The sequence below is a fragment of the Tamandua tetradactyla genome, chromosome 3 (assembly GCF_023851605.1).
Source record: "Tamandua tetradactyla isolate mTamTet1 chromosome 3, mTamTet1.pri, whole genome shotgun sequence".
Taxonomy (NCBI): Eukaryota; Metazoa; Chordata; class Mammalia; order Pilosa; family Myrmecophagidae; genus Tamandua; species Tamandua tetradactyla.
In genome coordinates, this window is record NC_135329.1 from 111,724,891 (window position 1) to 111,742,879 (window position 17,989).

At 35.9% G+C, this 17,989-nt stretch overlaps 1 protein-coding gene and 1 non-coding gene across 2 annotated transcripts in view; both read right to left on the minus strand.

Moving 5' to 3' along the window:
• LRP1B (LDL receptor related protein 1B) overlaps positions 1-17,989 on the minus strand; it is a 1,945,542-nt gene that overhangs the window by 1,823,840 nt on the left and 103,713 nt on the right. The window lies entirely within an intron of this gene.
• LOC143678348 (U6 spliceosomal RNA) lies at positions 10,897-11,003 on the minus strand. The gene has a single exon (XR_013173162.1). It is a non-coding gene; the product is annotated as a U6 spliceosomal RNA (small nuclear RNA).

The following is a 17,989-nucleotide window of genomic DNA, read 5'->3' on the forward strand; positions in this document are numbered from 1 at the left end:
TGTAGTCATTCTGGTTTTATTTGCTAAAAAATCAGTCTTTTCTTCCAAGCAACAGATGCAACTCATGATTTAAGATATGCAGAATTATGATTTGTTCTGAAAGAGTTTAACTCATTATTTCTTTAGGAAGTTATGTGTTTGTTTTGGTAGAAAGATCTGATAGTTACTCCATTGTTTGAGTTGAAAGCCAAAGGGAAGCAACACAAACCAAGGAAGACTCCATGGCTTGGAGTTATTAGCCAAAGAATGACTGAATAATCCATTCTGTGAATGGCTCTTAATCTCACCACCAGATGGGCAATTTGCAGATACACCACATAAGAAAGCAATAGTCATATTGATTCACTAAAAATATTTCTGGAATGGAATTAAAACTTATATTTTGCTTTGAGAAGATGAATTTCTAAAAGGTTATTTACTAATAACACAACTGAAACATCTAAAACAGGCTATAATTTACTAAGTGCTTAGTGAATTCTGGTGGGAATGGAAGTGCATTGGGTCATTCTGGAGACCAACGATCTATGTCCACTGCCAAAATGCATTCACAAATATATATATACACACACATTTCTGACAAACACATGCTTACTGAATTGAGCCGAAATGCTTTTAAGGTTATCATTGTTATTATGTAAAATTAAGTTGCGAATTGAGGAGAAATGTCATACTCTCAAGAATACTAGATAAAACATGGGTTAGGTCTAAGACAAGCATATCTTTCTGACCTTATATGGTGCAACATTATCAGCTTGTTGGATTACTTACTGGGACTTCTTCTGACTACTGGGACGACGTGGAAAGTGTCCCTAAATTCAAGTTGAGAATGCCTCCTCTCTCATTCCTGGACCTCCCAGCAGTACAAAATCCCTTTACTTTGTAATCATGGCCCTCAATAGGGCCTTCGAGAGTAAGTTAACTGTCTATATCTAGTCCATTAGCCCTCTCTATTCTGATAGCAATGCTAACTCCTTTCTCAGCCAAGCCTCACAAATGCGACTTCAATATCCTAGGACAGAAGTTCTTCATTTAAGCTTGCATCAGACTCACTGGATGGCCAGTTAAAACAAAGATTGTTGGGCCTCGCCTCAGAGCTGCTGATTCAGTAGACCTGGGGTGGGGTTCAACATTCACATCTTTAATCATTTCCCAGATGCTGCTGCTACAACCCAACCAGCCATTGCCCAGAGGAATAACTGCCTCAAGAACTCGTTTCTCTACTATCCTTCACTTTCCTCATAAGCTCGTCATGTCAATAATTAGTTTAAATGCTTAATTTTGTTTTCATTTTCGTTTGTTTGTTTTTTACTCTTAGATCATGGTATTTTGTAGAAAAATAATAAAACCTCTTCAACTTGGCCCTCTAAATGTCACGTTAACTGAGTCCCCCAGATTTTCACTGCTAACCTATATCTATTTTCTTTTTCTTTGTGATCACCTGTAATCCTTCTATAAAATCAACATGTGCCTCCAGAATATGAATTATAATGTCTCATTCTTCCATTGTGCTATTCCGCAACTATTTATTGAGCATTCACTAAATAGAAATAAAGAGAGAACAAAAAGACAGTGTCACTGCAGTAATATGGCTTACATTCTAGTTGATGGGACAGATAATGAAACAACCAAAATTTAAATGTAATGTTAGGTAGCGATGTATGTGGGAAAGAAAAGTAAGGCAGGGAAAAATCAATGTTTCTTGACATGCATATGATGCAATTGTTTTTTTTCCTGAAAAGGAATTTTCTGTTTCTATTACAGGGTACCATCATTATACCTTTCACCTATCTTTGATTCTTTCCTCTCCCTCTGGACCCCACTACTCCAAATGACTGCCCCACCCAGCCCATCAGCATGTGATTATTTCTTCCTCAGAACCTTCTCTATCCATAAGTTCACTACAACCATGTTGTCAGTTGTTTTTTTTTTTTTACCCCCTCTATGAGAAACAGTTTAATAGCCTAACCTTCATGGTACATCTTCCTGCAAGATGCCTTATCCAAAATAGTGCTTTAAGGGTCATGCTATAGCTCCATCAGCCTAACGGTACTGTTGGGTACTTTTATTTTTCTCATTATTATTATTTTAAAGCATTTTACTAGGTCACAGAAATTTCAATCCCGGAAGTCTGAGTCTAGAAGCTGGAATTTTACCATTTGAATAATTGCTTGGCAATAACCCTGATTAAAAGAGGCTGATACGTAGTGCCTATGAGAGAAAAGTACAAGAGAGTAACTCTGCTTAGAGGACATGGGGAGGCTTTATTGAAGTCGGGTCATGTGGGTCTTGTGTTGTTGGTGAGTTTGTCCATGCCATAGATCAAAAAATCCTTAAAGAAGAATACTCCTTTCCTATCTATTGGTTTTTAATCCTCCAACAATATAACGACTTTCAGAGGTGTCAAAGTCATATTTTTGATGACTTGATTAGTTCAATGATTGGTTTTAAAGAATACCTAAATAGAAAAGGCTTTATAAAATAGGACTAGGAATATACTTCCTTATTTTAATAGTAGACTAGAGCAGGGGTAGAATTACAGTGATAATGAAGATGAATGTGTATCACCTTCTACCCTGCATTTTCCATAAAGTCTAGGGTCCAACACCTATATGTCCACATCAGCTACAGAGGATAAGCCCAGAGTGTGTGAAGAGGCATTTCCTATTCCTTTCCTATGGGCAATCAAAGGAGACATTGGCTAAATCTGATAGCCATTTGGTCCAGGAAGTAAATTAAAAAACAAAGATCAACATTTCAGACCCTGTCTAAAAATGCCCTCACACTTTATTTTTGCCTGTTTCTTGGGAACTGTCAAGACGCTGCCACCTTTAAAACATAGCAACAGTTGTGCAAACTTTGAGAGAGGTTGACTCACATTTTTGCTTTCATTTTAAGCTTAAGGAACACATCTGTTAAGATATGAGTTTTACGCCTATGCTTCAATCAAATTGCACCATTTTTCTTTCTCAGCTTAAATGCATAACGTCATCGGGGCAGCTGAAAGAAAAGCCAAATGACATGTTCATTGTTTTGAAGGATAGTTCCTGTGACAAGGTCTGCCATGTCATAATGGTCATAATAAAGAGAGAATGTATCTATGTGAGAAATACTGCTTTGAGTCTTTTCCAAAGCATCACTTCTTATTAAATATATTCGGAATATATAGAGACATAAATATAAATATGCAGATATACTTTTTTTCCATCCCAATACACCTCTGGTGACTCAAATTAATAAGCTATACTAAATTAAATAATTTACTAGGAGGCTAACTTAAAAATCTTCTCCCCAGATGGTGAAGTGAATTGGCATTTGTGTTACAGAAAAAAAGAATTAAAAAGTCATTCAGGCAGTAAAGATCATATTTCTGTGGGAATTGAGCATGTGTTTTTCTCTGACACATATAGCCCGACCTTATCTTAAATAAAAATGTTGCAGGAAAGACTAAAATTCATGGACAGCCTGACCAACTTTATTAAAATATAAATATTTTTGTTTTCAAATATGCAGGTTATGAAGCTGTTAGGGCCAGGAACGGGTTATTTTTCATGATATTTTCTAGCGGTGCCTCTCATCCTCCCCATAAGAAGGATGGCCTTTCTCCTATGACAGTGACAGAGAAACATGAGCACTGAGCCAAAATTTCTCAAGTTGACAGCAAGTATGACTTTTATGGGCGCCACAAGAATATGATGTATTCACTTGTAGCAGCTAGAAGAGATTTTGTAATTCATACCATATTGTGAAAGGTCACCCTTACTCAGATAAAACAACAGAAGGGAATTTGCATGTGCTTTGTGTGCAAGGCAGGAGTAAAGCATACCTGACCACGTGAACATGGCACCCCCTAGAGAAACTGTCAGGCCCCTATATCCATCCAGTGCTGATGTGTATATTCAATCTTAGAATAAAAAGGGCCCAAAAGTCTGGCTGAAAGTCCAATCCTTTGATTTTCGTAAATGAAGAAATTCAGATTTATAGAGGTTGCTCCTTTTCCAAATAGGTGCTAGAATTAAGTGAAAATGTGAAAAAGAGAATGCAGACGTTCTGGTTTTTAGTTTTTGATCGTGACACTGCATATTCAATGATATATATTTAGAGTCTATAAATATGGCGATTGTGCAGTAAATATGAGGGGGAGGACATAGCTACACGTCACTCTGTCAAGAGACTGGGACAAAACATATATACAGATATATCCTGCACCACAAAACAGACTAACCGTAGCTGACTTAAACCGACATACCAGACCTTGTTCCAAGGTCCTCACATGTATTTATCCATTTATTCCTCTCAACAAACTTCTGAGATAAGTACTGTCATGACTATTTCTTAGATTAAGGAAAAAAACAACCACAACAGGGAGGGACATGTCAGTCAAGGAACATGTCCAAGATCACAGAGCCTGGAAGGGGGATCCAGGTTAAAACTCCAGAATTTTTATCTAAATTATGTAATACTTCCTCCTCATGGCTTTGAAATAGATACTATGCTGGCTTGAGTTATATACCCCAGAGTAACATATTTTTAATCTGTCCAAATCTTTTGTCCATTTTGTAGTGTTTTATTATTGTTAACTGATGTACTTTTCAACTCTCTCTCTTATCATTGGTAACACTTACCTTCTTGAATGATTTCTCTTCTGTTCCTACATGGACCAATCATCAAAATCACCCAGAGAACTTGTTAAACGCAGTTTTCTTTCCCATCCCTGTTTTGCAGCTATTTAATCAGAATCTTCAGATGGTTAGACCCACAAAATTAAAACAATTTCCCATGTGCAAACACACATTATGATCACAGGGTGATATCTCCACATGTCTATTCAAATAGATACAATTTTTTTTAATGACAATATGAAATGCTGAGGAGGCTATGAAGATACTTTCCTGGCATAAGCCAAACAGCATAAGTGAATAAATGTATTGTCTTGCTGATTTTATGCATCTTAGAATTTATTGATGACTTCTACTTTACCTCACTCTTAGAGTTATCTGTTAATAGAATGATAGAGATGAGAACGATAGAATACAATCCCTCCCAGTTTATTTTCATATACAAACTAACAAACAAACTGTGATTCAGAAAGGTGAACTTCAGAAAATCCAAAGGGAGAAATTGTTTGGTAAAAAAATCAGGACAAGAATTCTTTCCAGTCCCTTTATCCAAAACTGGTCACAAGATAGTCTAGAAACTTCTCTCACTATCAACACTGCCCCCCTACACCTTTCCCATACTTCTGCAACATATTTGTACTTCTGGAAAGCCCATCATTTTTTTCTGGAACTCTTTTTTGGTCAAATCTTTTTGATAAAACTGTAATCCATATTTCTTTGACCCTAGTTTCCTATTGGTTTCTGAAGTCAGTTCCAATTGCTTTCTTTCTTTACCTGTTCTCAGAACTACTTGATGAAATTAATTTCTTTTGAGGCAGACAATTGAAGAGTTTTAATGGGTTAAAACCTTAACTAAAGACTGCTTCTTTACTCATGCAAACTAAACACTTACTTCTCTAATTTTTTTTCTCCATTTTTACTCAGTCCACAGTACCTTTGAAAAATATTCATAAATGTCCTTTAAAAATGTTCTGAATATTCCTTTTGTGTTTTGGTTGATTTTTTGTCATTTTAATGACTCCACGGAGTACACCTATTTCTACATTTGCATATTTCGTATAGTATAAGCTTGTAGAGGGTACACCTGGGTGTGCAGAATGCAGTTCCTTAAGGCATCTTGCATAAAACCATTCGCAAATATGAAGTTATGAAGATGGCTATAAAAAGGATGAGCCATATTAAAAAATTAGCCAATATTTACTTATCATGTTCATTAAGGCAATAACTGTAAATTGAGGAAGCACTTATAAACATATTGTCAGTTGTAATTTAAGTAAATTTATGGACTAGACTATTAGAGAACATATATTTAGCAATAATTTTCACCCTTTGCTCATTATATAAAACTTTAAATGATAAATGGCTCTGGAACAATTTAACCATTAAAGTGATCCTGAGAAAATGATGAAAATGAGATGACTAATCTCTGGAGGGTAAGAAATTATGATGAATATTTTGGGAAGAAATAAAATCTCTACCAGTGTAGGGCTATTTAAAGTCTGAATTACTGAATTTAACCTTCAGAGCATACATTAAAACTAGAGACCCAACTAATAAGGCACAGGATAGATTTGTGGTAGGCATGGAGTAGAGTGCAAGGCAAGTACGAAAGTAGCATAAGATTTATTAAAGATGATATATCTGAAACTCATGACCTATAAAGTAATCATTCTTGTTGGTAAGGACATTCCTTATCTTGAAATTGGGATTGGTTGTTCTAAATATTTAGCACCAAGCAGTATTATCAAAGTACTTTATCCTTGACCCAGCCACAATTTATTAAATATTTGAAATCCAAATGTTCCTCAGTCCTGCTTAAACCTATTTTTATCCCGGCTGTTGTCACAATTTTGCTCTTATAGACCTGTCAAAGACAATTTTTAAGGTTGCAGCATAATTTCAAGCTTTTTGTGTTATTTCCTATACCAGTGGATATTTTTTAACTCTGAATCATAAAAGTGTTTGTCATATATGTGTATTTTACTAGTCTGCACACTAGTATTGTATTTATTCTTTGTGCTAACTTTACCCATTATGTTTTTCTTTCTTTGTTTTTTTTGAAACAAGATAAATGTGCACATGATAGACATAAGACATTGAATCATTGGAATAATTTGTGTTCTAAGTTATTGCTGAATTGCTGAACTAAATGTATTTGGTAAAAAGCTACTATATCTGGAGAAAAGCTGATTTTACTTATTCGTTGATAGGATTCATTCAATGTATTGACTTTCTAAAGAAAAATGACAATTAAATTGTCATCTTCTCTTCCCATTCTCCACAACTGCTTTTCCCAACCTCCCTACTGCATTATTCAACATCTCATCAAGATTCCTGCAGAAGCCACCAAGTAGGAATCAACTCCTCCCCCTCCCTCTCTCCTATCTATGAAATCATCTGTGCCTTCACCTGTTCTTCCCTGCTGTTTGGATAATTGCATTAATTCTTCCACCCCATGCAAACCCCTCCACCATACTCTTGATTCCATCTTCCCCCCAATAATTCTGTTTCCTCTTCTGTATTACACATGACCAATCTCAATCTCTGCTGGATCCTGTGTCTTGGCCCATGACCATGGTCAAGTGTTTGCACTTTTACAAGCTTGAGAGAATGGATGAGATTTGTTGCTTCCTCTTTCTGAACATTTAATGAAATCTGGTCTTCATCCTTCTTACCTGTGGAAATTATTATTCCAAAATCAGCAGCCACATAATTGTCTAATACAACATTAGCTTAAGAGTCTTATTTTATTAATTTAAAATTTTTGGCCTTAAAATGTATCTTTAGTAGCCTCATATTTTCTTCCCAAAAATTACATCTGGACATACAATGCTTTGAACCCCATTGCCTTAGGGCTCTCCTTTGTAGAAGACACTGAAGCTGTTTAGCTTTGTGTTATAGGCCCTGCTTAGGTCATCTCCGTATTGATTTCTCTATGCATCACAGAGAAGACATAGACTCATATTATCTCTCCTTTCCCATTCTCTCAGGTACTGGCTAACAAGGCTGGTTAATTTCTTTTTTTTTTTTACATGGGCAGGTACCAGGAATCAAAGTCTCCAGCATGATAGGCAAGAACTCTGCCACTGAGCCACTGTGCCCAGGTTGGTTAAATTTCAAAACTATCAACATGTAACTTTATCAACCATTTTATTTCCTTAAAGAAAATCCTCTCACTTTGGATTTTATAATATCACTTGCCCAGGATTCTCACTTCTGATAGCTGTACTATTTTTAAATTATTTGCTTTCTCTACTTCATCTTTACATCAACATTTATCAATCTTTCTTAAGTGAACATGAAATGTTCTTACCCCTCTCCTCTGAGATACTATCACCATCCGAGGCCCCTTGAGAATCATCATTATCCCCAGCAGTCAAGATATTGCCTGATTTAATTCCTATAGTTTGAATGATGATATTTTTTGTTTTGAAATATATGTAATGTACTACCCCAGAAACTGGATATTTGCCCCTTTTGTTCCCCCAAAAAAACTGTATCTAAAAATGTCATTAGCCCTTTAGACATTTAGCACTACTTATTGTCCTTCATTTTCTTTTTCTACAGACTATCTTACCTAATTCCAGGTCATTTATTTTTACTTATATGCCTATAACTCCATTTATAGAACATTTTGCTTGTCTCCTAAAATCTATTCCTTTCCCTTTCCTTTCCCTACCCTCACACATTTCCTCTTGGCTAGCAAAGTAGAGGTCTATTAGCATGGGGACCCTACAACTGACAGCTAGATGGCCACAAAAATGGGCTTAATCGCAGCCTATTAGAACAGAGCTTGATTAACTAAACCAATCATGGTTGTTTCATTCTCCTTCAAGAAACTGGTTAAGGTAGGGGTATGTGTCCTACCCATGGTCAAAGAGATAAGACCTCTTCCTTGAGGATAAACCAAAGGATTCCCACTAATAAAATAAGTTAAATCGTTCTGACAGCTTAGTCTAAAACTAAACTGGAGACATCTTTTTATATAAATAATGACTGTATTGTTATAGTCATCTTACTTGGGTTTTGTGTCTAATTGTTAAAAGCTACTGCTTAAGCAGTCTATTTTCACCTAGGTTGCAGGCAATATTCCCAAATATTCATTTTCCAATTTGATCACTTTTTTTAGTTACTTTGAAAACATGATATATCCCCTGCCCACAGTGTGGTAGGAACAAGCACTCTTTTTTTTTTTTTAATTAAAGAAAAAAAAGAAATTAACACAACATTTAGAAATCATTCCATTCTACATATGCAATCAGTAATTCTTAACATCATCCCATAGATGCATGATCATCATTTCTTAGTACATTTGCATCGATTAAGGAAAAGAAATAGCAAAATAACAGAAAAAGATATAGAATGTTAATATACAGAAAAAAATAAAAATAATAATAATAGTAAAAAAAAGAAAAGGAAAAAGAAAAAACCAAAAGACAAACAAACAAACAAACAGACAAACAAAAACAAACTATAGCTCAGATGCAGCTTCATTCAGTGTTTTAACATAATTACATTACAATTAGGTATTATTGTGCTGTCCATTTTTGAGTTTTTGTATCTAGTTCTGTTGCACAGTCTGTATCCCTTCAGCTCCAATTACCCATTATCTTACCCTGTTTCTAACTCCTGCTGGTCTCTGTTACCAATGACATATTCCAAGTTTATTCTCGAATGTCGGTTCACATCAGCGGGATCATACAGTATTTGTCCTTTAGTTTTTGGCTAGACTCACTCAGCATAATGCTCTCTAGGTTCATCCATGTTATTATATGCTTCATAAGTTTATCCTGCCTTAAAGCTGCATAATATTCCATCGTATGTATATACCACAGTTGTTTAGCCACTCGTCTGTTGATGGACATTTTGGCTGTTTCCATCTCTTTGCAATTGTAAATAATGCTGCTATAAACATTGGTGTGCAAATGTTTGTAGGTGTCTTTGCCCTTAAGTCCTCTGAGTAGATACCTAGCAATGGTATTGCTGGGTCGTATGGCAATTCTATATTCAGTTTTTTGAGGAACTGCCAAACTGCCTTCCACAGTGGTTGCACCCTTTGACATTCCCACCAACAGTGGATAAGTGTGCCTCTTTCTCTGCATCCTCTCCAGCACTTGTCATTTTCTGTTTTGTTGATAATGGCCATTCTGGTGGGTGTGAGATGATATCTCATTGTGGTTTTGATTTGCATTTCTCTAATGGCCAGGGACATTGAGCATCTCTTCATGTGCCTTTTGGCCGTTTGTATTTCCTCTTCTGAGAGGTGTCTGTTCAAGTCTTTTTCCCATTTTGTAATTGGGTTGGCTGTCTTTTTGTTGTTGAGTTGAACAATCTCTTTATAAATTCTGGATACTAGACCTTTATCTGATATGTCATTTCCAAATATTGTTTCCCATTGTGTAGGCTGTCTTTCTACTTTCTTGATGAAGTTCTTTGATGCACAAAAGTGTTTAATTTTGAGGAGCTCCCATTTATTTATTTCTTTCTTCAGTGCTCTTGCTTTAGGTTTAAGGTCCATAAAACCGCCTCCATTTGTAAGTTTCATAAGATATCTCCCTACGTTTTCCTCTAACTGTTTTATGGTCTTAGACCTAATGTTTAGATCTTTGATCCATTTTGAGTTAACTTTTGTATAGGGTGTGAGATACGGGTCTTCTTTCATTCTTTTGCATATGGATATCCAGTTCTCTAGGCACCATTTATTGAAGAGACTGTTCTGTCCCAGGTGAGCTGGCTTGACTGCCTTATCAAAGATCAAATGTCCATAGATGAGAGGGTCTATATCTGAGCACTCTATTCGATTCCATTGGTCGATATATCTATCTTTATGCCAATACCATGCTGTTTTGACCACTGTGCCTTAAATATGCCTTAAAGTCAGGCAGCACGAGACCTCCAGCTTTGTTTTTTTTCCTCAAGATGTTTTAGCAATTCGGGGCACCCTGCCCTTCCAGATAAATTTGATTATTGGTTTTTCTATTTCTGAAAAATAAGTTGTTGGGATTTTGATTGGTATTGCATTGAATCTGTAAATCAATTTAGGTAGGATTGACATCTTAACTATATTTAGTCTTCCAATCCATGAACACGGTATGCCCTTCCATTTATTTAGGTCTTCTGTGATTTCTTTTAACAGTTTTCTGTAGTTTTCTTTATATAGGTTTTTTTGTCTCTTTAGTTAAATTTATTCCTAGGTATTTTATTCTTTTAGTTGCAATTGTAAATGGAATTCGATTCTTGATTTCCCCCTCAGCTTGTTCATTGCTAGTGTATAGAAATGAAAAATATGGAACACTTCACGAATTTGCGTGTCATCCTTGCGCAGGGGCCATGCTAATCTTCTCTGTATCGTTCCAATTTTAGTATATGTGCTGCCGAAGCAAGCACGGAACAATCACTCTTAATCAAATAGTGATTAATATTATCATAAATTCATAAATTCTATGGTTTATGAAAGAGAATTCATTTTGTGCCATGAACTCAACCTGATCTCCTGAGTTTGGTTTGTGCATTTGTCTTGAAATTACAGCCTATAAATACAACATGTTGTCACAGTATTGCTTCTAAAATATTGGCAGGCTTGAAAAAATAATTATTACGGGTCTGATTGATTGAGGTATTTTTTCCTATTGCTTTTTGGAATTAATTCAATGCTATAATATCCAATTCCCCTTAACATCCCACCCTTTTTGCTTCATCTTCATAAGTATTCTTACACAGTGCAGTCCTATTTGCCTACTCATTATTCTCTGAAAATGTCATGAGAATCTATAGGCCTTTATTTGTACTATTTCCTCTGCACATCATAACTTTCTCTAGTCGTTGAGCTGACAAAATCCACTTTTGTTGGTATCTCTTTTGAGAAACATTTTGGGACCTACTCCCTACAGTTGGAAGTAATCATGCTTTTGGAGAATAATATTTAGTTCATACTGCAGGACTGTTTTGTACCATTTGTATTTTTAGTAATTACATGATAACTGATTATACTTTGAATTGTCGTGAATTGAATAAACTTGCTATTAACTCCTAAATAGATACTAAGTTCTTCATTATTCAAACAAAAATGACTGAATAAAAGTTTACATAGTGAAATCTAAGAAACCATAGAATTTATGAATTTATGATAATATTAATCACTATTTGATTAACAATGATTATTCCTACGACACTGTGGGCAGGGGATATATCATGTTTTCAAAGTAACTAAAAACCTAATAATGTGTAGCAAATAGTAGCCTTACAATAAAAGTTTTTAATAAATTAGTTCTTCTCAGATTTAAGTTTAAAATACATTACATGTTTAAAAGGCTATAAAATGGTGAAGAAAATAAGCAATGTATTGCTAGAACTGTACATGGATATACAGATATATAAAATCCATTCCAGTTATTTAGAATACATAGGGTTTTACTATAATATTCCTTTTCAGTATATAACTAATACTATCCATACATAAGTAATGAGTGGAGAAATTATATTTCATTCTCATATCTATTTTTTTTTTCATTTGGTTTGTTTTCTAAAGGAAAAGTCCTAGTTACATATCAGTCACCAGGATTTTGCTGCTGCCTTGAAAGAGACCCTCTGCATAGCATGGCACGGCACCCTTGATGGCTTCCAACCCACGCATGGGTAATGGCACAGGTGCTCTATTAAGAACCACCACGGCAATCCTCCAGCCACTTCAAAGAACTTTCTGAGCACAGGTGGTTCTCAAACTTGGCTGCTCATCAGAATTGTCAGTGGAGCTTTTAAGAAATACAGGTGCCTGGGCTTAATTATCAAGAGAAGCAGAGTCAGTATTTCTGGGGAGTGGAGCCCACTCACCTGTAGTTCTAAAATCTCCACAGATGATTCTAAAGTATAGCTGCAGTCAAGAACCAGTGACACTGAACCTTTACATGCTTCTCTTCCTTTAGAAGTCTCTTTCTTCTTCCTACTTATGTGCTCAGTATCAGTCCCTCCTCTTATGGGTTTTGTTTCTGCTTACCCCCTGCCTTAGTTTGCCTGGCTGCTATGATCAGTATTGCACAATGGGTTAACTTAACAACAGGAATTTATTGGCTCATGATTTCAGAGACAAAAGGGTCAAAGTTAAGATGTTAGAAGACCACGCTTTCTCCCCAAAGGCTGAAGCATTCTAGTGCTGGTTGTCAGCAATCCTTGAGGTTCCTTGGCTTTTATTTTGCCTCCCACTAGTCACTTGGTGATTTCCTCTCTTTTCTAGCTTCTGTGAATTTCTAGTTCTCAGTATAAAGCCTCTGATAATCCAGATTAAGATGCACTGTCACTCAACTGGGCCATACCTTAAATAAAATTAATATCTTCAAGAGATCCTATTTACTGTGGTTTCCTACCTATAGGAATGTGGATTAAGATTAAGGACATGTCTAAATCAAAGTACATGATTCAATCTACCACACCCCCTGGGTATAACCTTCAAGCGTACCTAGTTGTTTTGGGGACAACTTCATCTCTGAACTGTCTTTCAGATATCCCTCAGCCCCTAGTTCTGCAACTCACAGGACAATCTCCCCTTTGTTCAAATCAGATCCCACATAACAGACATCAGCCCAGGAGCACTGTCTCATGGCATGCCTCGATAATGCTTCCTTTCCTATTTTAGGAAGTAAGTAATCTGCCCTCATCAGAAGCAAAGTGGTTGCATACAGACCTTCCAAATCTGTTCTTTTCCTACTCAAGGTGACCTCTCCCCCCCCAGGAGGAAGCCCAAGCATTTTATGGTCAATTTGAGACTGAGAAAATCATGTTGACTATTGACATTTTAAAAAGTAATTCTTAGGTAATAAGGAGCAAACTAGCTCAGAGATCCAATCTTATGAGAAGGCATTTTTGAAAAAGTGACATACTTTTTCTCTTCCTCTGTGGATACTTGATCTCTTAATACTAGGTTTCTTCATCTATCTATATCTACCATTTTAAATGCCTAATTCCTGATAATATTATCTTTGATAGCAGGCTGGTATCAAGTAGGAAAGGTGAAAAAAAATGACTATAATCTTAAAATTTTCAAAACCATTATTATTGAGGGAAAAGTTGGAAGCATTAACAATTGCCTTACAATCTATTTATAAACTGAAACCTGTCCCACAACTTATGCCTTGGACATATTTTGACTAAAACAATAATAATAGATGTAAAAATGACGCAACTGTTTTCATGGGTTAAATGTAGAACTTGTAAATCTTCACAGAAACTTTAAGGACCAACATAAAGATATATATTCCTAACCTATCATGATACCTCTATTGTATATTCTGCAATATAAACTAGTCCTACAGGGCTTAACGGGTTATAAACAAAAATACAAGGGCACATTCACACTCTCAAACTGGGTTTGCTAATTTGGCATTCATGTTGGGTCACACAAAGTACTATATGAACCTGTGACATGGATGAAAAAAGGTTTCATTAATGCTGACAGGCGTAAGTCTTCCTTTTTAATTTTTTTTTCTCTATTTTTGCTCACACGTGCCTGTAATGGAGACATGCTCAAAACAAATAAAGAAACAACAACAAAAAAGCATAGGGCTATTTTGAATTCTATTTTCCCAAAAAAAAAGCTGTCATAAAAGATTTATTTAGAATTCACTTCCATACTGCTGTCCCCTTCAGAGAGCGTGGCTTTCTGAGTTCATCCAGCTTTGTGGTTTTGGCCACTGTCCTATCCTCAAGGGATGCCGGGAAATGAGTTACAAAGACTGAACTCCATGCATATTGTGCTGTTTATAAGTCTGGCTTAGAACTAAACAAGGACAGGAGCACAGCTGCAGATACACAGCAGGTAGAGAATCACTTAAGAGATAGTGAAAAGTAGCAGCATAATAAGTTTATAGGGAGAAGAAAAGTTTGGAACCTGAGGTGAGACCCTGGAGTGACAACAAAACCTGGAAAACTGAAAGACATACAATATATAACTTTTGCTTTAAAAGTCCCCCCCAATCTGGAAAAAGCAGGACCCATAGGATAATACTTACAATAAAAAGAACGGTACAGGGGAGGGCACGATCCTAGGAAGATAGACATCTGACTCTCAGTTTCTGCCTAGTCACTAACTTGCCTGTGACTTTAAGGAAAGTGGTTAAACAATCTTGCTCATATCCGTATGATGAAAATGTTGGATTTGAAGTTTCTGTTACGAATTGTCTACAGTTCTAAATGTTTATAAATTATAAGTATAGGCATTTTGGGAGCTATCCATAAGGCATCAGAACACAAGTTTGATAATAACCACGGGCTCACAGGATAAACGTCTACAGCAGCCACACTGTCCCCTCTGTGGCATCCCTGAGAATCCGTGTATACTTTTGGATTGTTCCCCATCAGTGAGAGTAAGCACCAATAAGGAGGCAGCTATTCCACAGCTGAGACATTCTTAAGTTTAATTGACATTCATTTTCTAGTAATTTCTATCCCTGATCCAGTTCTACCCTCAGAAGAATAACTTTCTTCTTCAAATATTCAAAAGTTCTTTTTCTCTGGGCTATACACATCTTTTTTCTTTCAGCCATTGCTTATTTACACAATATCTGAACCCAGGAGCACACTGATCCCTGACTTGTAAACATGCTCAGGTTGTTGGCATATGTTTTAAATGGGAACATCTTGAATGCAGTGATATGGTGCCCTTAGTCCCCAGTGATACTGAAGCTTCAGATTTTTAAAAATTCCATATGAACTAATACTAAGGATGGCACAAGCAACTTCAGCTTCTAAGTACAGCTACTAACACAGTTTGATAAAGAAAAAGTACATAAATTTGGACCACATGGAATTGCTGATGTTTGGAGCATTCAGAACTCAAGAACAGACGATGATCATACAAAACAAAAGCAATAGTATTACTTAACAATTATAAGGTCAGACATTACACTAAGTGCTTTTCATTATTTATGTCATTTAATGGAAACCTACAATTTGCTCAAGGGAGCTGTCCAGGGTTCTGCACACAAAGACAGGTTTGCAGTTAAGTTTACTTCGGATTGGCTTTTCTTCCTCATATATTCTCTGTGGTTGGGCCTTTCACAACCCTCAATCTTCCTTCCTGCTCTTTTCAGTTAAGCAAAACTACCAGTGGTAATCTATGTTTTCCTTTCTGTACATATTTCCTCTCCACCTTTCATTTAGATGAGATGCAGCATGTTATTTTCTCCATTTTTGGTATTCATCTGATCCAAGTGCAGAAAGACCTAAGTGTGACCTTGGAGCCAAGATGTTAAGTAAAATCTCATCAATCACTGGCTCATTCTTGCCTGTGTGTATAGGCTTTATGTTGCATATGCTCAGAGTTCATAAGAAGAAATGATTGCTCCATGCACAAACATTTCTGATGCAGCTGATATACTGGCAAACATTTTCTTTCCTCTCTCTTGGGACTAGGTCTACAGCTTATCATTAAAAGAGGATTTTCATCATGGCAGGAGAAATGTTAACTGAAAATTTAATCATTTAACTGAATGATTATAAAATGTGCAATCACTGGACTTTTTCCATATTTCAGCCTTGGTCAAAATATGCCTCTTGGATGTAGGGTACAGGCAGCCATAGATGGTTCTTCTACCTTGCAAGTTAGCATTATAACATCAGTAAGGTCTCATGAAATCCTGTGATCTTGTGAGCTACATCAGTCTGTCGTCCTTATATTATGTCTAAACTCTATAGAGAAGAGTTTGTGCCCAATGGGGGGGGGGGGGGAATGGGGATAGACCTTTGGTACTGAAAATAATAGGATGTTCTGGTCTAGAAAAAAAAGAACATAATACATCCTAAGAAATTCTGGCAACTGTCTAATACTCAAAACAATAGTCATAAGAATAATCCTTATTCAAATATAAACCAAACAAAATTCTTTGGGCAATGGGGAGCTGGTATATCTGTGGGTATAAGTGCTCAGGCTTATACGTAGTAGCTGTATGAATGGCTAGTGGGTCAGGGAAAAGAAGATGGAGTAATATAAAGTGTGATTTTATAAATCTGCATTTAAAAGCCACTCCATATTTGATTTTGTTTCTGCCATTCATCGTGTTCACTATTTGATGCTGTTTTGTAACACTGAGAAATTTGATGAAAACACTTTTATGTAAGTCATTGCTAACACTGTTGGACATGCTTGAACAAAGGTTTTAGAAAATAGATCAGGAGGGTTCTGCAGAATTTCATTAATCAATTAAGCAATAATTTTTTAAAGACATTTGCTAATCAACCACTTATAAAACCCATCTAGTTCTATTGGGTTTCCTCTACTTGGGCTACTGGGAGCTATTACATTAATTGCTGACATGAAGAAAATGCAAATGATATACAGGGCCTTCTCCAATGCAAACTCTTCTCCCAGAGTACTCTAATACCATAAAAAAAAGACAAAATGAGATTGAATTAGAATGTATTTTTATGAAAAATAAAGTACTACTTTCCAGTGATCGACTTATTTTTTAATGCTCGGAAGCATTCTCTTACTAATCTAGATGTTTGCCTAGAAACTACACTGCATCTATAACTTTTGTCATTTTTTGAAAAATCAGAAAATTCCCATGATTTCAGTCTTCTTCCATATCTTCTGTTTCCTATCATTCTTTCAAGAGTAAAATGGATCTGAAATAACAGTTGCATGTCATGGAAGTAAATTTATCATCAAGAAAAGGAGTTAGAGAAAATCTGTTTTTTCCTATAATGTCCTTATCTCTTTTTTAGTGAGGTTTCCTAATCAGTGTTTGTTCTGTCTTGACTATTTGGAAACTTACTCTCCTTGGTAAACATGAAATTGAAATAAGCCAGAAGAGTTATATGTTATGCCATGGAACCAAAAGAAAAATTTAAAATCCGGTCTAGAAAATTTATATAAAGGCTCTACTGAGGATTTTTTTTTTAATAACTCAACTGGTTCAGTTTGGTTTGGAAAAAGACCAAAAAGAAGTCAATAGACTCAGAGTTAGAGCTTTGGAGCTATAAAAGTCAGCAGTTCCCCATACAGGAACAATTTAAAAAGTTGAAAAATGGATCAGACTTAAAGTAGAGGCGAATGAAGCTGATCTGGGTGGAACTGGGGTAGATCAGAATACAGGGTAAAGGATGGTTTCATCCATATTTTAAAGTTTCAATTTCAGAGACAAAAGGGAGAGATGTTTCCTTGGTGCAAAATTTATATTTTGGGTAGCACATTCCCTAATTTAACTTGTATGGTCAGTTTAGTTGCACACCCTAAGTGCACAGAATATTGAATAGGGAGTGAGATGTTGTTGGTTTGTCTAGGTTAGTGTGATACCCCGATATATCCCAGAGTAATTTAGGCAGTGAATAAGGAAGAACTTGCGTATCCCCTTGGGCAACAGGGGAGAAAGGAAGAAATATTT